This window comes from Delphinus delphis, chromosome 5 (genome assembly GCF_949987515.2).
Source record: "Delphinus delphis chromosome 5, mDelDel1.2, whole genome shotgun sequence".
Lineage (NCBI taxonomy): Eukaryota > Metazoa > Chordata > Mammalia > Artiodactyla > Delphinidae > Delphinus > Delphinus delphis.
This window is the reverse complement of record NC_082687.1, coordinates 51,921,402-51,948,100: the sequence shown is the minus strand read 5'-3', so window position 1 is coordinate 51,948,100 and position 26,699 is coordinate 51,921,402.

Sequence of the window (26,699 nt, the reverse complement as noted above, 5' to 3'; positions counted from 1 at the left end):
GTGAGGAGGCCCTCCAACTCCAACATCCAGAGAGATAACCGGGGGCAACAGGGCACCATGACGACTCGTGTGAACATCACTTGACCTGGAGTTTCTCTCATAAAACAACAAGAGTGTGTCCCAAAAGAGTAGACTACTGCTTGCAGGACTTACTGCACCCAGAGGGGAGCTAATAATCTTGGCGGGGGAACAGTATACCACACTGTCACCATAGAAAAGCCTACAGACACCGTGATGATGGTGGCCAATAAGACCGGCTGGACTCCTGTTTACTTCAAAAGGCTGTTGACTCAGTAGCCATCATGGTCCTTGATCACCACTGACCCTGGACTGTCTGGGAGTTGAGCGGGCAGGGCTCTGACACCTGGTGCTGTTTGTACGTTAATTCAGGGGCCTAATTGAAGAAAGCGCAGACTACTGGTCAGAGCATCTAGGCTGGCAGAGACGGTCAGCCTAAGGTGGCCGAACAAATGTGGGGCAGGGTGAAACCGGCCCCCACAGCGTCTCTGCACATCTCTTTCCTGGACCCTTAAAGGTCATTAGAATCTATAACACTTCCAATGCTGGTGCTCAGGTGGACGAGCAGGGAGGCAGGGGTCCTGGGGACAATCAACGTCACCGGGAGGCTGCTGGGGAGAAGCTCTGACCCTCGCCCCAGGGTATGAGGGCTCCCAACTCAGCACTCAGCAGTTACAGAAGAAGGGTCTGCACCCTCAGCACTCCAAGAATGAGGAACGGGACAAAAGGCAGAGGAGGGGTTTGTCCCCAGCAAAGCCCATTAAAAATCCCTGGGAGATAAAAGTAGAATCTGGGCAATAAAGTCAAGTCTAACCTTTTTTATCCTTTGTGCTTTGTCTAATTTCACGTGCTCCTAGGGTCCCGCATGCAGAGGTTCCACACCCGGCACTTCAGACCAGATTTCCTAGTGCAGAATGGCTGGGTCGACACCTCAGCTCCTGGGGCCCAGTGCAGACTCCACGATATAGAGTCTGAGCTACAGCCAACCCGGCCCTCGAGAGCTCCGCCGCCTCCCTCCCTCCCACTGACTCTGACAGGATCTCTACACAGCAGCCCAGCCCACAGCCCACGGGGTAGTGCATGCTCTCACCTCTCCATTCTCTGATCAAAATATAAAGTTTCCTTTGCTTGTGAACCAAACTCAGTCTCGATCTGTTGGCCCCAATGACACTGGGCAGGGGGACACTTGTTGGGGTCCACTCTGGAGGATCAGTAACAGAAATTGAGACTATTGTAACCTCAATGAACAGATGTGTGAGCCAAACTGTAGTTAACATAGAACAGTGTATAAGGCTCGGGTAAAATAAGATGTTTTTAACACTTCCATTTGATATTTCCATCACTTTTTATAAGCAAGTTCAGTGAAAAGGTTTGTCTTATTTGTCAGGTCAATATTAGAGAAACGAAGTGATTTCTTTCCAAGGATGTACATCTAATAATCTTGGTTAAACCTTCAATCTTGTTTTAAATGCTTTTCCATTGAAAATGATACCTCTCTTTCAGCTCCCCCATTTCTGAGAAGTATAAAATCTTATAATTTATTATTACCAAAGGGGAAAGGTGGGAGGAGGGATAAATTAACAGTTTGGAATGAACACATACACACTGCTATGTATAAAATAGATCATCAACAAGGAACTACTGTATAGCACAGGGAACTACACTCAACATTTTGCAATAACCTATAAGGGGAAATAATCTGAAAAAGAATAGATATTTTTATTGACATCATCTATCAATGACAGTTAAAGTGTAGCCTAAGGGAAGCTGGTGGTGAGTGCTTCTGACCCTGAAGACTTCAATCATCTAAAGTTTGGACTCTGCCTACTTCCCAAGGCCCTTAATGAACATATGTGTAGCCGTAGCTTAAAAACTTCCCCAGTTTGGGTTTCGGGGAGACACTGATTTTGAAAAAGCCCTGGTGTTCTCCTTACATGAATGGGACTCTTCCTACTGCTAAAACATGTCTGTCACACCCAGAGGATGGTATACCGTCTGATCGGGAAGAGTTTGGAAAAGGCATCTCATCTCCTCATCTCCTGGTGCTCGGGTTCACCCCTCCAGCGTCTTTACTAACAGTCTCCCCACTTGGATGTCAGCACTGTCAACATCCTGTTGCGTACAGTTTGGAATTTGTCCAGAGGATGAAGCGGAAGGATGAGGAACAATGAGAGACAAGTCCTAGGTGTTCAGACAGGCACATGTCACTCTAATTTCCAATCAGGAAGACGAATTGACCAAAGCCTAGGGTTGCCCATGGAAACAGTATAGGGCTTGAGGAAATCCCGCTGCTTTGTGGCCAGTTCCCATAAACACGAGTTGAACAATGGAACTCAGGGGCAGTAAAATTCACAAAACTGCAGAGTTGAAAATATCCATCACTGAAAAATGTCTTGAGGAAAGTCAGAGAAAAGGACTTGTAAGCAAGGGAGAATGGCAGGAAAGGGATTTGAGGAGGTAGAAAGGACTCGCCATTAAGCACAAGAAAAGGAGCTGAACATTGCCAACATTGCAGTTGGCCAAAAAGGGTGTATGCGTTCTTTTCTGTATATATTCAAGAAAAGGGCATACACTTTTTTAGCCAACCAAACAGGTGGGCACTGGAAGTCAATACCACAAAAGATATCACTTCGCATCAGTCAGAAGAGCCATCCTCATAAAGCGTAAACAACAGAAATGCAGGACAGGGCAACGAGAAGAGGGAGCCCTGTGAGACTTATAGTGGAAATGTATATTGCCAACGGCCATTCTGGAGAAGTGTATTGTGTTTACTAAAGCATCTAAAAAATGAGCTACAGAGCATAGGGCACTTGCACTCACGGGCGTATATCTTGGGAAAAACAAAAATCGAGAGGACACAGGCACCCCAATGTTTACCCCCTCTCTGTTTAAAAGATCCTCGACTAGGATATAACTTCAATGTCTCTGGAGGGAAAAAATGGATAGAGATGTGGTACTTAGGTAGAGTGGAATATTATTCAGCCTGGAAATCAATGAAATATGGCCAGTTGTAACAACTCCGGAGGAGTTACGTATGATCATTCTAAGTGACAGAATTCAAAAAGAAAAAGACACATATCATAAGATATCACTTAAAGGTGGAATCCAAAATGGCTACACATGAAATAAATTACAAAACAAAAACATAGTCAAATATGTAGAAAACACGCATAAGGCTGCTAAACGGGAAAGGTGGGGAGGGGTGAGGCATCATCCAGGAGGTTGAAATTAGCAAAGATACCATTCCAAATACCAAACTGATAATCAACAAGGCCTACACGGTAGCTAAAAGAACTGCACTCAGCACACTCAAGTCACCGGAAAAGAATATATACGACTGGTAAGAATCTGAAAAAGAATTTATTGATGTCTCTCTGTACGTGAATCAAGTGGATGTACAGCAGCAAGAAACAGAGCTTTGAAAATCAGCTGTAACCAATATAGTAATAAATTGAAAAAAATAAACGACAGAGAGACAGAGAAAACCTCTTACAACTTTTCCTCAGGGACGGTGATGCAACATGGATTGAACACACCTAGACCCACAGCAGGATGAGACATAAGGCTGGAAACTGTTTGCGCTAAGAGAAATGTGAGGTTGGGTGAGGAAATGCACACCCTTTAAAGTAATACTACCTGGTACCCATTCAATGGGTCCCAAATCTGCAGGTTCAAGGGATCTTCCTACAGCTAAAACATGCATGGAAAACCCAGAGGACTGTACACCATGTGATCGGGAGATGTGTCTAAAATGCACCTCATTTATCCTCTCCTGGTGCTCCTGTTCACCATTCCAGCCACGCTACTTAGAATCTCCCCACTTGGAGAATCAGCACATTTAAACTTCTGTTTCACACATTTTGCAAATTGTGAGGAGGATGAACGGGAAGAGGGGGAACCAATGAGAGAAGAGTTGTAGGGGTTTGGACGGGCACATATCACTCTAATTTCCCATTAAGAATAAGAATTAAAGAAAGGCTCAGCCTGCCTCGCCGGAGCCAAAATAGGGCCTGAAGCAATCCTGCGGGTTTGAGGCCAGCTCACAAAAGAGCAACTTAAAAAATGGAGCTCAGGGTCACTGCAATTCACAAACCTGCAGAGTTATAAATGAAAACTAACGTCCAAAAATATGTTGAGGTAAGGCAAAGAAGAGGATCTGAATGCAAGACAGAATTGCAAGAAACAGATTTCAAGAGATAGATTGGACTCGTCTTTAACGCACATGAAAAGCGGCAGAATTTCGACAATGATGCAGTTGGCCCAAAAGGGCGTATGCGTTTTTTCCTGATTATATCCAGGAAAAAACGCATACGCACTTTATGGGCAACGAAGCAAGCAAGCAATGCAAATGTGCACAACAAAGAAGTCTCACTTCCCACCGGTCAAAAGGGCCATCCTAAAAAATTGTAAAAACCAGAAATGCAGGACAGGCCATGGAGAACAGGGAGCCTTTATACGCTGATGGGCAGTGTGTGAACTGCCGAGAGCCACTCTGGAGAAGTGTATGGTGGTTCCTAAATCATCTAAAAAACAGAGCTACAGAGCATAGGACACTTCCAATCATGGGAGTATATCTAGGGAAGTCTAAAAATCAACAAGACACAAGCACACCACAGTTTAGGGCTACTCTGTTTACAAGAACCTCAACTTCAGTACACCTTAAATATCCCAGGAAAGAGAACAATGGATGAAGAAGATGTGGTACTTATGTACAATGGAATATCTCTTCACCATGAAATCAATGTAATAAGGCTAGTAGAAGGATAAAGAGTGGATTTAGGTCCGATAATACTACTTGAAATAAGTCAAACAGAAAAAGAAACATATCATAAGATATCACTTATAGAGGGAGGGTAAATATGGCTGCACAAGAAATGAATTACAGAACAGAACAGTGTCTCACATTTAGAAAACACACTTATGTCAGCTTAAGGGGAAAGGAGAGGTGGGGTGATGCATAAAACCAGAGTTTGAAATTAGCACAGATACCGTTCAATAAACCAAATAGGTATTAGACAAGATCTACACCTTGCTCAATGAACAGGCCTCAACACACCCTATACACCGCAGAGAAATATATCTGAGGAATAAGAATCTTAAAACCCATGTATTGATATATCTCCATAAGGGAATCAAGTGTGTGCAGAGCGGCACAAACACAGCAGTGAAAATGAGCTAAACCCCATTATAGAAATAAATTTTAAAAACAAAACGCTGAAACAATGAAAGAGAGAAAAATTCTTACAAAATTCGCTCAGGGGCTGTGATGCAACCTGGATTGACCACATATAAACCCACAGCTGGATAAGACATAAGGCTGGACACTTGGGGCTGACAGGATTGGTGAGCTTTGGTGAGCAACCGCCGAAAGTTTAATGCAATACTTCATGCTACTCAGTCCAAGGGTCCCAACACTCCAGGTTGAAGGGAATCTTCCTACAGCTAAACCATGCTTGGGAAACCCAGCGACTGGTATACCATATGATCGGGAAAGGTTTCTAAAACGCACCTCATTTTTCCTCTCCTGGGGCTCCGGATCGACATTCCAGCCGCTTTACTAACAACATCCCCACATGGAGTCAATGCCTTTAAGTTCTGGTATCGCACAGTCTGCAGTTAGTGCAGAGGATGAATGGGAATAGGGGGAACCAGTGAGAAACTAGCTGTAGCGGTTTCAATGGGCACATGTCACTCTAATATCACATCAGTAAGAAGAATTAACCAAAGGCACAGCAAGGTGCCCCAGAAGAAAAATAGGGCTTCAAGGAATCCTGTGGTTACGGGGCAAGACCACGAAAATAAGAGCTAAAAAATGGAGCTAAGGGCCACTGAAATTCAAAAACCTGCAGAGTTATAAAGGCCAACTATTTTTAAAAAATATATTGGGGTAAGGCTATGAAGAGGCATTGAAAGCAAGGCAGAACTGCAGGAAACTGATTTCAGGAGGTAGACTGGAATTGCATTGAAAACATATGAAGAGAGTCAGAAACTCGACAATGATGCACTTGGCCAAAAAGGGCGTATGCGTTTTTTCCTGAATATATTCAGGAAAAAACGCATACGCACTTTTTGGCCAACCAAGCAAGCTTGCAAAGGAAATCTGCACTACAATGAAGTCTCACTTCCACCTGGTCAAAAGGGCCATCTGAAAAAAGTGTAAAATCCATAAAGGCACGACAGGCCATGGAGAACTGGGAGCCTTCTTATGCTGATGGGCGGGATGTAAATTGCCAACAGCCACTCTGGAGAAGTGTATGGTGTTTCCTGAAACATCTAAAAAACAAAGCAACAGAGCCTAGGGCAATTCCACTTATGGTCCTATAGCTTAGGGAAATTAAAATCAAAAAGACACAGCCACCCCAAAGTTTGGGACGCCTCTGTTTACAAGAACCTCGTTTACCGTACAAGTTCAATATCGCAGAAAGTGAAAAATGGATAAAGAACTTGTGGTACTTACGTACAATGCAATATCACTCAGCAATGAAATCTATGTCATCAGGCCCGTAGCACCATAAAGAGTGGATTCAGGTACGATGATTCGAACTGAAATAAGTCACACAGAAAGAAACATCATAAGATATCACTAATACACGGAATGTAAACTTGGCTACACAGGAACTGCATTCCAAAACAGAACAGGGTCTCAAATTTAGAAAACCAACTTATGCTTGCTTAAGGGGAAAGGTGAGTTGGGGTGCTGCATAAAACCAGAGATTGAAATGAGCACAGATAAAGTTCCTTAAGCCAAATATGGAATAGACAAGAGCTACTCCTTGCTCAACGAAATGGACTCAACACCCCATATTAAACGCCTAAGAATGTACCTGACTAGTAAGTATCTTAAAACCTATGGATTGCTATGTCTCCAAAAGAGAATCAAGCGTGTGTACAGGGGCATAAACGCAGCAGTGATAGGATTGGAGAGGTTCGGTGAGCAAATGAAGACCCTTTGAAGACATATTGCATGGTACCCATTCCACGGGTCTCAACTCTCCAGGTTTAAGGTATTCTTCCTTCAGCTAAAACATGCATGTGGAACCCAGAGTATGATCAACCGTGTGATCGGGAGACGTGTTCAAATATGTCTCAGTTTTCGTACCCTGCTACTCGGGTGCAACATTCCACACGCTTTACTAACACTCTCCCCACTTGAAGAGTCAGCGCCTTTAACCTCCTGTTTGGCCCAGTTTGCAATTTCTGCGGAAGATGAACAGGAATAGCGAGAACCAATGAGAGACTAGCTGGAGGTGTCTGGACGGGCAAATTTAACTCTCATTTCCCACCAGGAAGAGGAATTAACCAAAGGCTCAGCGTGCCGTGCCGGAACCAGATTAGGGCCTGAAGCCATCCTGCGGTGTTGCGGCCAGCTCACAAGAAAGCGAGTTGAAGAAAGGAGCACAGGGGCACTGTAATTCACAAACCTGCAGAGTTATAAATGACAGCTATCGTCCAAAAATAGACTGAAGTAAGGCTACCAAGAGGACTTGAAAGCGGGGCAGAATTGCAGGAAACCGATTTCAGGAGGTAGACTGGAATTGCATTGAAAGCATAGGAAAAGAGGCAGAACGTCCACAATGATGCACTTGGCCAAAAAGGGCGTATGCGTTTTTTCCTGAATATATTCAGGAAAAAACGCATACGCCCTTTTTGGCCAACCAAGCAAGCTTGCAAAGGAAATCTGCACTACAATGAAGTCTCACTTCCCCCCGGTCAAAAGGGCCATCTGAGAAAAGTGTAAAATCCAGAAAGGCAACAGGCCATTGAGAACTGGGAGCCTTGTTATGCTGATGGGCGGGATGTAAATTGCCAACAGACACTTGGGAGAAGTGTATGGTGTTTCCTGAAACATCTAAAAAACAAAGCAACAGAGCCTAGGGCACTTCCACTTATGGTCCTATAGCTTAGGGAAATTAAAATCAAAAAGACACAGCCACCCCAAAGTTTGGGACGCCTCTGTTTACAAGAACCTCATTTACCAAAGAAGTTCAATATCACAGAAAGTGAAAAATGGATAAAGATCTTGTGGTACTTACGTACAATTCAGTATCACTCAGCAATGAAATCTATGTCATCAGGCCCGTAGCAGCACAATGAGTGGATTCAGGTACGATGATTCTAACTGAAATAAGTCACACAGAAAAAGAAACATCATAAGATATCACTAATACACGGAATGTAAACTTGGCTACACAGGAACTGAATTCCAAAACAGAACAGGGTCTCAAATTTAGAAAACCAACTTATGCTTGCTTAAGGGTAAAGGTGAGTTGGGGTGCTGCATAAAACCAGAGATTGAAATGAGCACAGATAATGTTCCTTAAGCCAAATATGGAATAGACAAGAGCTACTCCTTGATCAACGAAATGGACTCAACAACCCATATTAAACGCCTAAGAATGTACCTGACTAGTAAGTATCTTAAAACCTATGGATTGCTATGTCTCCAAAAGAGAATCAAGCGTGTGTACAGGGGCATAAACGCAGCAGTGATAGGATTGGAGAGGTTCAGTGAACAATTGAAGACCCTTTGAAGTCATATTGCATGGTACCCATTACACGGGTCTCAACTCTCCAGGTTTAAGGTATTCTTCCTTCAGCTAAAACATGCATGTGGAACCCAGAGTATGATCAACCGTGTGAACGGGAGACGTGTTCAAATCTGTCTCAGTTTTCCTCCCCTGGTACTCGGGTGCAACATTCCAGACGCTTTACTAACACTCTCCCCACTTGGAGAGTCAGCGCCTTTAACCTCCTGTTTGGCCCAGTTTGCAATTTCTGCGGAAGATGAACAGGAATAGCGAGAACCAATGAGAGACTAGCTGGAGGTGTCTGGACGGGCAAACTTAACTCTCATTTCCCACCAGGAAGAGGAGATAACCAAAGGCTCAGCGTGCCGTGCCGGAACCAGATTAGGGCCTGAAGCCATCCTGCGGTGTTGCGGCCAGCTCAAAAGAAAGCGAGTTGAAGAAAGGAGCTCAGGGGCACTGTAATTCACAAACCTGCAGAGTTATAAATGACAGCTATCGTCCAAAAATAGACTGAAGTAAGGCTGCCAAGAGGACTTGAAAGCGGGGCAGAATTGCAGGAAACCGATTTCAGGAGGTAGACTGGAATTGCATTGAAAGCATAGGAAAAGAGGCAGAACGTCCACAATGATGCACTTGGCCAAAAAGGGCGTATGCGTTTTTTCCTAAATATATTCAGGAAAAAACGCATACGCCCTTTTTGGCCAACCAAGCAAGCTTGCAAAGGAAATCTGCACTACAATGAAGTCTCACTTCCCCCCGGTCAAAAGGGCCATCTGAAAAAAGTGTAAAATCCAGAAAGGCAGGACAGGCCATAGAGAACTGGGAGTCTTGTTATGCTGATGGGCGGGATGTAAATTGCCAACAAACACTCGGGAGAAGTGTATGGTGTTTCCTGAAACATCGAAAAAACAAAGCAACAGAGCCTAGGGCACTTCCACTTATGGTCCTATAGCTTAGGGAAATTAAAATCAAAAAGACACAGCCACCCCAAAGTTTGGGACGCCTCTGTTTACAAGAACCTCGTTTACAGTACAAGTTCAACATCGCAGAAATTGAAAAATGGATAAAGAAGTTGTGGTATTTACTTACAAAGCAATATCACTCAGCAATGAAATCTATGTCATCAGGCCCTTAGCAGCACAATGAGTGGATTCAGGTATGATGATTCTAACTGAAATAAGTCACACAGAAAAAGAAACATCATAACATATCAGTAATACACGGAATGTAAACTTGGCTACACAGGAACTGAATTCCAAAACAGAACAGGGTCTCAAATTTAGAAAACCATCTTATGCTTGCTTAAGTGTAAAGGTGAGTTGGGGTGCTGCATAAAACCAGAGATTGAAATGAGCACAGATAATGTTCCTTAAGCCAAATATGGAATAGACAAGAGCTACTCCTTGATCAACGAAATGGACTCAACACCCCATATTAAACGCCTAAGAATGTACCTGACTAGTAAGTATCTTAAAACCTATGGATTGCTATGTCTCCAAAAGAGAATAAAGCGTGTGTACAGGGGCATAAATGCAGCAGTGATAGGATTGGAGATGTTCGGTGAACAATTGAAGACCCTTTGAAGTCATATTGCATGGTACCCATTCCACGGGTCTCAACTCTCCAGGTTTAAGGTATTCTTCCTTCAGCTAAAACATGCATGTGGAACCCAGAGTATGATCAACCGTGTGAACGGGAGACGTGTTCAAATATGTCTCAGTTTTCCTCCCCTGGTACTCGGGTGCAACATTCCAGACGCTTTACTAACACTCTCCCCACTTGGAGAGTCAGCGCCTTTAACCTCCTGTTTGGCCCAGTTTGCAATTTCTGCGGAAGATGAACAGGAATAGCGAGAACCAATGAGAGACTAGCTGGAGGTGTCTGGACGGGCAAACTTAACTCTCATTTCCCACCAGGAAGAGGAGATAACCAAAGGCTCAGCGTGCCGTGCCGGAACCAGATTAGGGCCTGAAGCCATCCTGCGGTGTTGCGGCCAGCTCAAAAGAAAGCGAGTTGAAGAAAGGAGCTCAGGGGCACTGTAATTCACAAACCTGCAGAGTTATAAATGACAGCTATCGTCCAAAAATAGACTGAAGTAAGGCTGCCAAGAGGACTTGAAAGCGGGGCAGAATTGCAGGAAACCGATTTCAGGAGGTAGACTGGAATTGCATTGAAAGCATAGGAAAAGAGGCAGAACGTCCACAATGATGCACTTGGCCAAAAAGGGCGTATGCGTTTTTTCCTGAATATATTCAGGAAAAAACGCATACGCCCTTTTTGGCCAACCAAGCAAGCTTGCAAAGGAAATCTGCACTACAATGAAGTCTCACTTCCCCCCGGTCAAAAGGGCCATCTGAAAAAAGTGTAAAATCCAGAAAGGCAGGACAGGCCATGGAGAACTGGGAGCCTTGTTATGCTGATGGGCGGGATGTAAATTGCCAACAGACACTCGGGAGAAGTGTATGGTGTTTCCTGAAACATCGAAAAAACAAAGCAACAGAGCCTAGGGCACTTCCACTTATGGTCCTATAGCTTAGGGAAATTAAAATCAAAAAGACACAGCCACCCCAAAGTTTGGGACGCCTCTGTTTACAAGAACCTCGTTTACCGTACAAGTTCAATATCGCAGAAAGTGACAAATGGATAAAGAAGTTGTGGTATATACTTACAAAGCAATATCACTCAGCAATGAAATCTATGTCATCAGGCCCTTAGCAGCACAATGAGTGCTTTCAGGTATGATGATTCTAACTGAAATAAGTCACACAGAAAAAGAAACATCATAAGATATCAGTAATACACGGAATGTAAACTTGGCTACACAGGAACTGAATTACAGAACAGAACAGGGTCTCAAATTTAGAAAACCAACTTATGCTTGCTTAAGGGGAAAGGTGAGTTGGGGTGCTGCATAAAACCAGAGATTGAAATGAGCACAGATAAAGTTCCTTAAGCCAAATATGGAATAGACAAGAGCTACTCCTTGCTCAACGAAATGGACTCAACACCCCATATTAAACGCCTAAGAATGTACCTGACTAGTAAGTATCTTAAAACCTATGGATTGCTATGTCTCCGAAAGAGAATCAAGCGTGTGTACAGGGGCATAAACGCAGCAGTGATAGGATTGGAGTGGTCCGGTGAACAATTGAAGACCCTTTGAAGTCATATCGCATGGTACCCTTTACACGGGTCTCAACTCTCCAGGTTTAAGGTATTCTTCCTTCAGCTAAAACATGCATGTGGAACCTAGAGTATGATCAACCATGTGATCGGGAGACGTGTTCAAATATGTCTCAGTTTTTGTACCTGCTACTCGGATGCAACATTCCAGACGCTTTACTAACACTCTCCCGACTTGGAGAGTCAGTCCCTTTAACCTCCTGTTTGGCCCAATTTGCAATTTCTGTGGAAGATGCACAGGAATAGCGAGAACCAATGAGAGACTAGCTGGAGGTGTCTGGCCGGGCAAATTTAACTCTCATTTCCCACCAGGAAGAGGAATTAACCAAAGGCTCAGCGTGCCGTGCCGGAACCAGATTAGGGCCTGAAGCCATCCTGCGGTGTTGCGGCCAGGTCACAAGAAAGCGAGTTGAAGAAAGGAGCTCAGGGGCACTGTAATTCACAAACCTGCAGAGTTATAAATGACAGCTATCGTCCAAAAATAGACTGAAGTAAGGCTGCCAAGAGGACTTGAAAGCGGGGCAGAATTGCAGGAAACCGATTTCAGGAGGTAGACTGGAATTGCATTTCAAGCATAGGAAAAGAGGCAGAACGTCCACAATGATGCACTTGGCCTAAAACGGCGTATGCGTTTTTTCCTGAATATATTCAGGAGAAAACGCATACGCCCTTTTTGGCCCAGCAAGCAAACTTGCAAACGAAATCTGCACTACAATGAAGTCTCACTTCCCCCCGGTCAAAAGGGCCATCTGAAAAAAGTGTAAAATCCAGAAAGGCAGGACAGGCCATGGAGAACTGGGCGCCTTGTTATGCTGATGGGCGGGATGTAAATTGCCAACAGACACTCGGGAGAAGTGTATGGTGTTTCCTGAAATATCTAAAAAACAAAGCAACAGAGCCTAGGGCACTTCCACTTATGGTCCTATAGCTTAGGGAAATTAAAATCAAAAAGACACAGCCACCCCAAAGTTTCGAACGGCTCTGTTTACAAGAACCTCGTTTACAGTACAAGTTCAACATCGCAGAAAGTGAAAAATGGATAAAGAAATTGTGGTATTTACTTACAAAGCAATATCACTCAGCAATGAAATCTTTGTCATCAGGCCCTTAGCAGAACAATGAGTGGATTCAGGTATGATGATTCTAACTGAAATAAGTCACACAGAAAAAGAAACATCATAAGATATCAGTAATACACGGAATGTAAACTTGGCTACACAGGAACTGAATTACAGAACAGAACAGGGTCTCAAATTTAGAAAACCAACTTCTGCTTGCTTAAGGGGAAAGGTGAGTTGGGGCGCTGCATAACCAGAGATCGAAATGAGCACAGATAAAGTTCCTTAAGCCAAATATGGAATAGACAAGAGCTACTCCTTGCTCAACGAAATGGACTCAACACCGCATATTAAATGCCTAAGAATGTACCTGACTAGTAAGTATCTTAAAACCTATGGATTGCTATGTCTCCGAAAGAGAATCAAGCATGTGTACAGGGGCATAAACGCAGCAGTGATAGGATTGGAGAGGTTCGGTGAGCAAATGAAGACCCTTTGAAGACATATTGCATGGTACCCATTCCACGGGTCTCAACTCTCCAGGTTTAAGGTATTCTTCCTTCAGCTAATACATGCATGTGGAACCCAGAGTATGATCAACCGTGTGATCGGGAGACGTGTTCAAATACGTCTCAGTTTTCTTCCCCTGGTACTCGGGTGCAACATTCCAGACGCTTTACTAACACTCTCCCCACTTGGAGAGTCAGCGCCTTTAACCTCCTGTTTGGCCCAGTTTGCAATTTCTGTGGAAGATGAACAGGAATAGCGAGAACCAATGAGAGACTAGCTGGAGGTGTCTGGACGGGCAAATTTAACTCTCATTTCCCACCAGGAAGAGGAATTAACCAAAGGCTCAGCATGCCGTGCCGGAACCAGATTAGGGCCTGAAGCCATACCGTGGTGTTGCGGCCAGCTCACAAGAAAGCGAGTTGAAGAAAGGAGCTCAGGGGCACTGTAATTCACAAACCTGCAGAGTTATAAATGACAGCTATCATCCAAAAATATACTGAAGTAAGGCTGCCAAGAGGACTTGAAAGCGGGGCAGAATTGCAGGAAACCGATTTTAGGAGGTAGACTGGAATTGCATTGAAAGCATAGGAAAAGAGGCAGAACGTCCACAATGATGCACTTGGCCAAAAAGGGCATATGCGTATTTTCCTGAATATATTCAGGAAAAAACGCATACGCCCTTTTTGGCCAACCAAGCAAACTTGCAAAGGAAATCTGCAATACAATGAAGTCTCACTTCCCCCCGGTCAAAGGGGCCATCTGAAAAAAGTGTAAAATCCAGAAAGGCAGGACAGACCATGGAGAACTGGGAGCCTTGTTATGCTGAAGGGCGGGATGTAAATTGCCAACAGACACTCGGGAGAAGTGTATGGTGTTTCCTGAAACATCGAAAAAAAAAAGCAACAGAGCCTAGGGCACTTCAACTTATGGTCCTATAGCTTAGGGAAATTAAAATCAAAAAGACACAGCCACCCCAAAGTTTGGGACGCCTCTGTTTACAAGAACCTCGTTTACAGTACAAGTTCAACATCGCAGAAAGTGAAAAATGGATAAAGAAGTTGTGGTATTTACTTACAAAGCAATATCACTCAGCAATGAAATCTATGTCATCAGGCCCTTAGCAGCACAATGAGTGGATTCAGGTATGATGATTCTAACTGAAATAAGTCACACAGTAAAAGAAACATCATAAGATATCAGTAATACACGGAATGTAAACTTGGCTACACAGGAACTGAATTCCAAAACAGAACAGGGTCTCAAATTTAGAAAACCATCTTATGCTTGCTTAAGGGTAAAGGTGAGTTGGGGTGCTGCATAAAACCAGAGATTGAAATGAGCACAGATAATGTTCTTTAAGCCAAATATGGAATAGACAAGAGCTACTCCTTGATCAACGAAATGGACTCAACACCCCATATTAAACGCCTAAGAATGTACCTGACTAGTAAGTATCTTAAAACCTATGGATTGCTATGTCTCCAAAAGAGAATAAAGCGTGTGTACAGGGGCATAAACGCAGCAGTGATAGGATTGGAGAGGTTCGGTGAACAATTGAAGACCCTTTGAAGTCATATTGCATGGTACCCATTCCATGGGTCTCAACTCTCCAGGTTTAAGGTATTCTTCCTTCAGCTAAAACATGCATGTGGAACCCAGAGTATGATCAACCGTGTGAACGGGAGACGTGTTCAAATATGTCTCAGTTTTCCTCCCCTGGTACTCGGGTGCAACATTCCAGACGCTTTACTAACACTCTCCCCACTTGGAGAGTCAGCGCCTTTAACCTCCTGTTTGGCCCAGTTTGCAATTTCTGCGGAAGATGAACAGGAATAGCGAGAACCAATGAGAGACTAGCTGGAGGTGTCTGGACGGGCAAACTTAACTCTCATTTCCCACCAGGAAGAGGAAATAACCAAAGGCTCAGCGTGCCGTGCCGGAACCAGATTAGGGCCTGAAGCCATCCTGCGGTGTTGCGGCCAGCTCAAAAGAAAGCGAGTTGAAGAAAGGAGCTCAGAGGCACTGTAATTCACAAACCTGCAGAGTTATAAATGACAGCTATCGTCCAAAAATAGACTGAAGTAAGGCTGCCAAGAGGACTTGAAAGCGGGGCAGAATTGCAGGAAACCGATTTCAGGAGGTAGACTGGAATTGCATTGAAAGCATAGGAAAAGAGGCAGAACGTCCACAATGATGCACTTGGCCAAAAAGGGCGTATGCGTTTTTTCCTGAATATATTCAGGAAAAAACGCATACGCCCTTTTTGGCCAACCAAGCAAGCTTGCAAAGGAAATCTGCACTACAATGAAGTCTCACTTCCCCCCGGTCAAAAGGGCCATCTGATAAAAGTGTAAAATCCAGAAAGGCAGGACAGGCCATGGAGAACTGGGAGCCTTGTTATGCTGATGGGCGGGATGTAAATTGCCAACAGACACTCGGGAGAAGTGTATGGTGTTTCCTGAAACATCGAAAAAACAAAGCAACAGAGCCTAGGGCACTTCCACTTATGGTCCTATAGCTTAGGGAAATTAAAATCAAAAAGACACAGCCACCCCAAAGTTTGGGACGCCTCTGTTTACAAGAACCTCGTTTACAGTACAAGTTCAACATCGCAGAAATTGAAAAATGGATAAAGAAGTTGTGGTATTTACTTACAAAGCAATATCACTCAGCAATGAAATCTATGTCATCAGGCCCTTAGCAGCACAATGAGTGGATTCAGGTATGATGATTCTAACTGAAATAAGTCACACAGAAAAAGAAACATCATAAGATATCAGTAATACACGGTATGTAAACTTGGCTACACAGGAACTGAATTCCAAAACAGAACAGGGACTCAAATTTAGAAAACCATCTTATGCTTGCTTAAGTGTAAAGGTGAGTTGGGGTGCTGCATAAAACCAGAGATTGAAATGAGCACAGATAATGTTCCTTAAGCCAAATATGGAATAGACAAGAGCTACTCCTTGCTCAACGAAATGGACTCAACACCCCATATTAAACGCCTAAGAATGTACCTGACTAGTAAGTATCTTAAAATCTATGGATTGCTATGTCTCCGAAAGAGAATCAAGCATGTGTACAGGGGCATAAACGCAGCAGTGATAGGATTGGAGAGGTTCGGTGAGCAAATGAAGACCCTTTGAAGTCATATTGCATGGTACCCATTCCACGGGTCTCAACTCTCCAGGTTTAAGGTATTCTTCCTTCAGCTAAAACATGCATGTGGAACCTAGAGTATGATCAACCATGTGATCGGGAGACGTGTTCAAATATGTCTCAGTTTTCGTACCCTGCTACTCGGGTGCAAAATTCCAGACGCTTTACTAACACTCTCCGGACTTGGAGAGTCAGTCCCTTTAACCTCCTGTTTGGCCCAGTTTGCAATTTCTGCGGAAGATGAACAGGAATAGCAAGAACCAATGAGAGACTAGCTGGAGGTGTCTGGACGGGCAAATTTAACTCTCATTTCCCACCAGGAAGAGGAATTAACCAAAGGCTCAGCGTGCCGTGCCGGAATCAGATTAGGGCCTGAAGCCATCCTGCGGTGTTGCGGCCAGGTCACAAGAAAGCGAGTTGAAGAAAGGAGCTCAGGGGCACTGTAATTCACAAACCTGCAGAGTTATAAATGACAGCTATCGTCCAAAAATAGACTGAAGTAAGGCTGCCAAGAGGACTTGAAAGCGGGGCAGAATTGCTGGAAACCGATTTCAGGAGGTAGACTGGAATTGCATTGAAAGCATAGGAAAAGAGGCAGAACGTCCACAATGATGCACTTGGCCTAAAAGGGCATATGCGTTTTTTCCTGAATATATTCAGGAAAAAACGCATACGTCCTTTTTGGCCCACCAACCAAACTTGCAAAGGAAATCTGCACTACAAGGAAGTCTCACTTCCCCCCGGTCAAAAGGGCCATCTGAAAAAAGTGTAAAATCCAGAAAGGCAGGACAGGCCATGGAGAACTGGGAGCCTTGTTATGCTGATGGGCGGGATGTAAATTGCCAACAGACACTAGGGAGAAGTGTATGGTGTTTCCTGAAACATCTGAAAAACAAAGCAACAGAGCCTAGGGCACTTCCACTTATGGTCCTATAGCTTAGGGAAATTAAAATCAAAAAGACACAGCCACCCCAAAGTTTGGGACGCCTCTGTTTACAAGAACCTCGTTTACCGTACAAGTTCAATATCACAGAAAGTGAAAAATGGATAAAGAACTTGTGGTACTTACGTACAATGCAGTATCACTCAGCAATGAAATCTATGTCATCAGGCCCGTAGCAGCATAATGAGTGGATTCAGGTACGATGATTCTAACTGAAATAAGTCACACAGAAAAAGAAACATCATAAGATATCACTAATACACGGAATGTAAACTTGGCTACACAGGAACTGAATTCCAAAACAGAACAGGGTCTCAAATTTAGAAAACCAACTTATGCTTGCTTAAGGGGAAAGGTGAGTTGTGGTGCTGCATAAAACCAGAGATTGAAATGAGCACAGATAAAGTTCCTTAAGCCAAATATGGAATAGACAAGAGCTACTCCTTGCTCAACGAAATGGACTCAACACCCCATATTAAACGCCTAAGAATGTACCTGACTAGTAAGTATCTTAAAACCTATGGATTGCTATGTCTCCAAAAGAGAAACAAGCGTGTGTACAGGGGCATAAACGCAGCAGTGATAGGATTGGAGATGTTCGGTGAGCAAATGAAGACCCTTTGAAGTCATATTGCATGGTACCCATTCCACGGGTCTCAACTCTCCAGGTTTAAGGTATTCTTCCTTCAGCTAAAACATGCATGTGGAACCCAGAGTATGATCAACCGTGTGAACGGGAGACGTGTTCAAATATGTCTCAGTTTTCTTCCCGTGGTACTCGGGTGCAACATTCCAGACGCTTTACTAACACTCTCCCCACTTGGAGAGTCAGCGCCTTTAACCTCCTGTTTGGCCCAGTTTGCAGTTTCCGCGGAAGATGAACAGGAATAGCGAGAACCAATGAGAGACTAGCTGGAGGTGTCTGGACGGGCAAATTTAACTCTCATTTCCCACCAGGAAGAGGAATTAACCAAAGGCTCAGCGTGCCGTGCCGGAACCACATTAGGGCCTGAAGCCATCCTGCGGTGTTGCGGCCAGCTCACAAGAAAGCGAGTTGAAGAAAGGAGCTCAGGGGCACTGTAATTCACAAACCTGCAGAGTTATAAATGACAGCTATCGTCCAAAAATAGACTGAAGTAAGGCTGCCAAGAGGACTTGAAAGCGGGGCAGAATTGCAGGAAACCGATTTCAGGAGGTAGACTGGAATTGCATTGAAAGCATAGGAAAAGAGGCAGAACGTCCACAATGATGCACTTGGCCAAAAAGGGCGTATGCGTTTTTTCCTGAATATATTCAGGAAAAAACGCATACGCCCTTTTTGGCCAACCAAGCAAGCTTGCAAAGGAAATCTGCACTACAATGAAGTCTCACTTCCCCCCGGTCAAAAGGGCCATCTGAAAAAAGTGTAAAATCCAGAAAGGCAGGACAGGCCATGGAGAGCTGGGAGCCTTGTTATGCTGATGTGCGGGATGTAAATTGCCAACAGACACTTGGGAGAAGTGTATGGTGTTTCCTGAAACATCTAAAAAACAAAGCAACAGAGCCTAGGGCACTTCCACTTATGGTCCTATAGCTTAGGGAAATTAAAATCAAAAAGACACAGCCAACCCAAAGTTTGCGACGCCTCTGTTTACAAGAACCTCGTTTACCGTACAAGTTCAATATCACAGAAAGTGAAAAATGGATAAAGAACTTGTGGTACTTACGTACAATGCAATATCACTCAGCAATGAAATCTATGTCATCAGGCCCATAGCAGCATAATGAGTAGATTCAGGTACGATGATTCTAACTGAAATAAGTCACACAGAAAAAGAAACATCATAAGATATCACTAATACACGGAATGTAAACTTGGCTACACAGGAACTGAATTCCAAAACAGAACAGGGTCTCAAATTTAGAAAACCAACTTATGCTTGCTTAAGGGGAAAGGTGAGTTGTGGTGCTGCATAAAACCAGAGATTGAAATGAGCACAGATAAAGTTCCTTAAGCCAAATATGGAATAGACAAGAGCTACTCCTTGCTCAACGAAATGGACTCAACACCCCATATTAAACGCCTAAGAATGTACCTGACTAGTAAGTATCTTAAAACCTATGGATTGCTATGTCTCCGAAAGAGAATCAAGCATGTGTACAGGGGCATAAACGCAGCAGTGATAGGATTGGAGAGGTTCGTGAGCAAATGAAGACCCTTTGAAGTCATATTGCATGGTACCCATTCCAAGGGTTTCAACTACCCAGGTTTAAGGTATTCTTCCTTCAGCTAAAACATGCATGTGGAACCTAGAGTATGATCAACCATGTGATCGGGAGACGTGTTCAAATATGTCTCAGTTTTCGTACCCTGCTACTCGGGTGCAAAATTCCAGACGCTTTACTAACACTCTCCCGACTTGGAGAGTCAGTCCCTTTAACCTCCTGTTTGGCCCAGTTTGCAATTTCTGCGGAAGATGAACAGGAATAGCAAGAACCAATGAGAGACTAGCTGGAGGTGTCTGGACGGGCAAATTTAACTCTCATTTCCCACCAGGAAGAGGAATTAACCAAAGGCTCAGCGTGCCGTGCCGGAATCAGATTAGGGCCTGAAGCCATCCTGCGGTGTTGCGGCCAGGTCACAAGAAAGCGAGTTGAAGAAAGGAGCTCAGGGGCACTGTAATTCACAAACCTGCAGAGTTATAAATGACAGCTATCGTCCAAAAATAGACTGAAGTAAGGCTGCCAAGAGGACTTGAAAGCGGGGCAGAATTGCAGGAAACCGATTTCAGGAGGTAGACTGGAATTGCATTGAAAGCATAGGAAAAGAGGCAGAACGTCCACAATGATGCACTTGGCCTAAAAGGGCGTATGCGTTTTTTCCTGAATATATTCAGGAAAAAACGCATACGTCCTTTTTGGCCCACCAACCAAACTTGCAAAGGAAATCTGCACTACAAGGAAGTCTCACTTCCCCCCGGTCAAAAGGGCCATCTGAAAAAAGTGTAAAATCCAGAAAGGCAGGACAGGCCATGGAGAACTGGGAGCCTTGTTATGCTGATGGGCGGGATGTAAATTGCCAACAGACACTAGGGAGAAGTGTATGGTGTTTCCTGAAACATCTGAAAAACAAAGCAACAGAGCCTAGGGCACTTCCACTTATGGTCCTATAGCTTAGGGAAATTAAAATCAAAAAGACACAGCCACCCCAAAGTTTGGGACGCCTCTGTTTACAAGAACCTCGTTTACCGTACAAGTTCAATATCACAGAAAGTGAAAAATGGATAAAGAACTTGTGGTACTTACGTACAATGCAGTATCACTCAGCAATGAAATCTATGTCATCAGGCCCGTAGCAGCATAATGAGTGGATTCAGGTACGATGATTCTAACTGAAATAAGTCACACAGAAAAAGAAACATCATAAGATATCACTAATACACGGAATGTAAACTTGGCTACACAGGAACTGAATTCCAAAACAGAACAGGGACTCAAATTTAGAAAACCAACTTATGCTTGCTTAAGGGGAAAGGTGAGTTGGGGTGCTGCATAAAACCAGAGATTGAAATGAGCACAGATAAATTTCCTTAAGCCAAATATGGAATAGACAAGAGCTATTCCTTGCTCAACGAAATGGACTCAACACTCCATATTAAACGCCTAAGAATGTACCTGACTAGTAAGTATCTTAAAACCTATGGATTGCTATGTCTCCAAAAGAGAATGAAACATCTGTACAGGGGCATAAACGCAGCAGTGATAGGATTGGAGAGGTTCGGTGAGCAAATGAAGAACCTTTGAAGTCATATTGCATGGTACCCATTCCACGGGTCTCAACTCTCCAGGTTTAAGGTATTCTTCCTTCAGCTAAAACATGCATGTGGAACCCAGAGTATGATCAACCGTGTGAACAGGAGACGTGTTCAAATATGTCTCAGTTTTCGTACCCTGGTACTGGGGTGCAACATTCCAGACGCTTTACTAACACTCTCCCCACTTGGAGAGTCAGCGCCTTTAACCTCCTCTTTGGCCCAGTTTGCAATTTCTGCGGAAGATGAACAGGAATAGCGAGAACCAATGAGAGACTAGCTGGAGGTGTCTGGACGGGCAAATATAACTCTCATTTCCCACCAGGAAGAGGAATTAACCAAAGGCTCAGCGTGCCGTGCCAGAATCAGATTAGGGCCTGAAGCCATCCTGCGGTGTTGCGGCCAGGTCACAAGAAAGCGAGTTGAAGAAAGGAGCTCAGGGGCACTGTAATTCACAAAACTGCAGAGTTATAAATGACAGCTATCGTCCAAAAATAGACTGAAGTAAGGCTGCCAAGAGGACTTGAAAGCGGGGCAGAATTGCAGGAAACCGATTTCAGGAGGTAGCCTGGAATTGCATTGAAAGCATAGGAAAAGAGGCAGAACGTCCACAATGATGCACTTGGCCTAAAAGGGCGTATGCGTTTTTTCCTGAATATATTCAGGAAAAAACGCATACGTCCTTTTTAGCCCACCAACCAAACTTGCAAAGGAAATCTGCACTACAAGGAAGTCTCACTTCCCCCCGGTCAAAAGGGCCATCTGAAAAAAGTGTAAAATCCAGAAAGGCAGGACAGGCCATGGAGAACTGGGAGCCTTGTTATGCTGATGGGCGGGATGTAAATTGCCAACAGACACAAGGGAGAAGTGTATGGTGTTTCCTGAAACATCGAAAAAACAAAGCAACAGAGCCTAGGGCACTTCCACTTATGGTCCTATAGCTTAGGGAAATTAAAATCAAAAAGACACAGCCACCCCAAAGTTTGGGACGCCTCTGTTTACAAGAACCTCATTTACCGTACAAGTTCAATATCACAGAAAGTGAAAAATGGATAAAGAACTTGTGGTACTTACGTACAATGCAGTATCACTCAGCAATGAAATCTATGTCATCAGGCCCGTGGCAGCATAATGAGTGGATTCAGGTAAGATGATTCTAACTGAAATAAGTCACACAGATAAAGAAACATCAGAAGATATCACTAATACACGGAATGTAAACTTGGCTACACAGGAACTGAATTCCAAAACAGAACAGGGTCTCAAATTTAGAAAACCAACTTATGCTTGCTTAAGGGGAAAGGTGAGTTGTGGTGCTGCATAAAACCAGAGATTGAAATGAGCACAGATAAAGTTCCTTAAGCCAAATATGGAATAGACAAGAGCTACTCCTTGCTCAACGAAATGGACTCAACACCCCATATTAAACGCCTAAGAATGTACCTGACTAGTAAGTATCTTAAAACCTATGGATTGCTATGTCTCCGAAAGAGAATCAAGCATGTGTACAGGGGCATAAACGCAGCAGTGATAGGATTGGAGAAGTTCGTGAGCAAATGAAGACCCTTTGAAGTCATATTGCATGGTACCCATTCCAAGGGTTTCAACTACCCAGGTTTAAGGTATTCTTCCTTCAGCTAAAACATGCATGTGGAACCTAGAGTATGATCAACCATGTGATCGGGAGACGTGTTCAAATATGTCTCAGTTTTCGTACCCTGCTACTCGGGTGCAAAATTCCAGACGCTTTACTAACACTCTCCCGACTTGGAGAGTCAGTCCCTTTAACCTCCTGTTTGGCCCAGTTTGCAATTTCTGCGGAAGATGAACAGGAATAGCAAGAACCAATGAGAGACTAGCTGGAGGTGTCTGGACGGGCAAATTTAACTCTCATTTCCCACCAGGAAGAGGAATTAACCAAAGGCTCAGCGTGCCGTGCCGGAATCAGATTAGGGCCTGAAGCCATCCTGCGGTGTTGCGGCCAGGTCACAAGAAAGCGAGTTGAAGAAAGGAGCTCAGGGGCACTGTAATTCACAAACCTGCAGAGTTATAAATGACAGCTATCGTCCAAAAATAGACTGAAGTAAGGCTGCCAAGAGGACTTGAAAGCGGGGCAGAATTGCAGGAAACCGATTTCAGGAGGTAGACTGGAATTGCATTGAAAGCATAGGAAAAGAGGCAGAACGTCCACAATGATGCACTTGGCCTAAAAGGGCGTATGCGTTTTTTCCTGAATATATTCAGGAAAAAACGCATACGTCCTTTTTGGCCCACCAACCAAACTTGCAAAGGAAATCTGCACTACAAGGAAGTCTCACTTCCCCCCGGTCAAAAGGGCCATCTGAAAAAAGTGTAAAATCCAGAAAGGCAGGACAGGCCATGGAGAACTGGGAGCCTTGTTATGCTGATGGGCGGGATGTAAATTGCCAACAGACACTAGGGAGAAGTGTATGGTGTTTCCTGAAACATCTGAAAAACAAAGCAACAGAGCCTAGGGCACTTCCACTTATGGTCCTATAGCTTAGTGAAATTAAAATCAAAAAGACACAGCCACCCCAAAGTTTGGGACGCCTCTGTTTACAAGAACCTCGTTTACCATACAAGTTCAATATCACAGAAAGTGAAAAATGGATAAACAACTTGTGGTACTTACGTACAATGCAGTATCACTCAGCAATGAAATCTATGTCAACAGGCCCGTAGCAGCATAATGAGTGGATTCAGGTACGATGATTCTAACTGAAATAAGTCACACAGAAAAAGAAACATCATAAGATATCACTAATACACGGAATGTAAACTTAGCTACACAGGAACTGAATTCCAAAACAGAACAGGGTCTCAAATTTAGAAAACCAACTTATGCTTGCTTAAGGGGAAAGGTGAGTTGGGGTGCTGCATAAAACCAGAGATTGAAATGAGCACAGATAAAGTTCCTTAAGCCAAATATGGAATAGACAAGAGCTATTCCTTGCTCAACGAAATGGACTCAACACTCCATATTAAACGCCTAAGAATGTACCTGACTAGTAAGTATCTTAAAACCTATGGATTGCTATGTCTCCAAAAGAGAATGAAACATCTGTACAGGGGCATAAACGCAGCAGTGATAGGATTGGAGAGGTTCGGTGAGCAAATGAAGAACCTTTGAAGTCATATTGCATGGTACCCATTCCACGGGTCTCAACTCTCCAGGTTTAAGGTATTCTTCCTTCAGCTAAAACATGCATGTGGAACCCAGAGTATGATCAACCGTGTGAACAGGAGACGTGTTCAAATATGTCTCAGTTTTCGTACCCTGGTACTGGGGTGCAACATTCCAGACGCTTTACTAACACTCTCCCCACTTGGAGAGTCAGCGCCTTTAACCTCCTCTTTGGCCCAGTTTGCAATTTCTGCGGAAGATGAACAGGAATAGCGAGAACCAATGAGAGACTAGCTGGAGGTGTCTGGACGGGCAAATTTAACTCTCATTTCCCACCAGGAAGAGGAATTAACCAAAGGCTCAGCGTGCCATGCCGGAATCAGATTAGGGCCTGAAGCCATCCTGCGGTGTTGCGGCCAGGTCACAAGAAAGCGAGTTGAAGAAAGGAGCTCAGGGGCACTGTAATTCACAAAACTGCAGAGTTATAAATGACAGCTATCGTCCAAAAATAGACTGAAGTAAGGCTGCCAAGAGGACTTGAAAGCGGGGCAGAATTGCTGGAAACCGATTTCAGGAGGTAGACTGGAATTGCATTGAAAGCATAGGAAAAGAGGCAGAACGTCCACAATGATGCACTTGGCCTAAAAGGGCGTATGCGTTTTTTCCTGAATATATTCAGGAAAAAACGCATACGTCCTTTTTAGCCCACCAACCAAACTTGCAAAGGAAATCTGCACTACAAGGAAGTCTCACTTCCCCCCGGTCAAAAGGGCCATCTGAAAAAAGTGTAAAATCCAGAAAGGCAGGACAGGCCATGGAGAACTGGGAGCCTTGTTATGCTGATGGGCGGGATGTAAATTGCCAACAGAAACTAGGGAGAAGTGTATGGTGTTTCCTGAAACATCTAAAAAACAAAGCAACAGAGCCTAGGGCACTTCCACTTATGGTCCTATAGCTTAGGGAAATTAAAATCAAAAAGACACAGCCACCCGAAAGTTTGGGACGCCTCTGTTTACAAAACCTCGTTTACCGTACAAGTTCAATATCACAGAAAGTGAAAAATGGATAAAGAAGTTGTGGTACTTACGTACAATGCAATATCACTCAGCAATGAAATCTATGTCATCAGGCCCATAGCAGCATAATGAGTGGATTCAGGTACGATGATTCTAACTGAAATAAGTCACACAGAAAAAGAAACATCATAAGATATCACTAATACACGGAATGTAAACTTGGCTACACAGGAACTGAATTCCAAAACAGAACAGGGTCTCAAATTTAGAAAACCAACTTATGCTTGCTTAAGGGGAAAGGTGAGTTGTGGTGCTGCATAAAACCAGAGATTGATATGAGCACAGATAAAGTTCCTTAAGCCAAATATGGAATAGACAAGAGCTACTCCTTGCTCAACGAAATGGACTCAACACCCCATATTAAACGCCTAAGAATGTACCTGACTAGTAAGTATCTTAAAACCTATGGATTGCTATGTCTCCAAAAGAGAAACAAGCGTGTGTACAGGGGCATAAACGCAGCAGTGATAGGATTGGAGATGTTCGGTGAGCAAATGAAGACCCTTTGAAGTCATATTGCATGGTACCCATTCCACGGGTCTCAACTCTCCAGGTTTAAGGTATTCTTCCTTCAGCTAAAACATGCATGTGGAACCCAGAGTATGATCACCCGTGTGAACGGGAGACGTGTTCAAATATGTCTCAGTTTTCTTCCCGTGGTACTCGGGTGCAACATTCCAGACGCTTTACTAACACTCTCCCCACTTGGAGAGTCAGCGCCTTTAACCTCCTGTTTGGCCCAGTTTGCAGTTTCTGCGGAAGATGAACAGGAATAGCGAGAACCAATGAGAGACTAGCTGGAGGTGTCTGGACGGGCAAATTTAACTCTCATTTCCCACCAGGAAGAGGAATTAACCAAAGGCTCAGCGTGCCGTGCCGGAACCAGATTAGGGCCTGAAGCCATCCTGCGGTGTTGCGGCCAGCTCACAAGAAAGCGAGTTGAAGAAAGGAGCTCAGGGGCACTGTAATTCACAAACCTGCAGAGTTATAAATGACAGCTATCGTCCAAAAATAGACTGAAGTAAGGCTGCCAAGAGGACTTGAAAGCGGGGCAGAATTGCAGGAAACCGATTTCAGGAGGTAGACTGGAATTGCATTTCAAGCATAGGAAAAGAGGCAGAACGTCCACAATGATGCACTAGGCCAAAAAGGGCGTATGCGTTTTTTCCTGAATATATTCAGGAAAAAACGCATACGCCCTTTTTGGCCAACCAAGCAAGCTTGCAAAGGAAATCTGCACTACAATGAAGTCTCACTTCCCCCCGGTCAAAAGGGCCATCTGAAA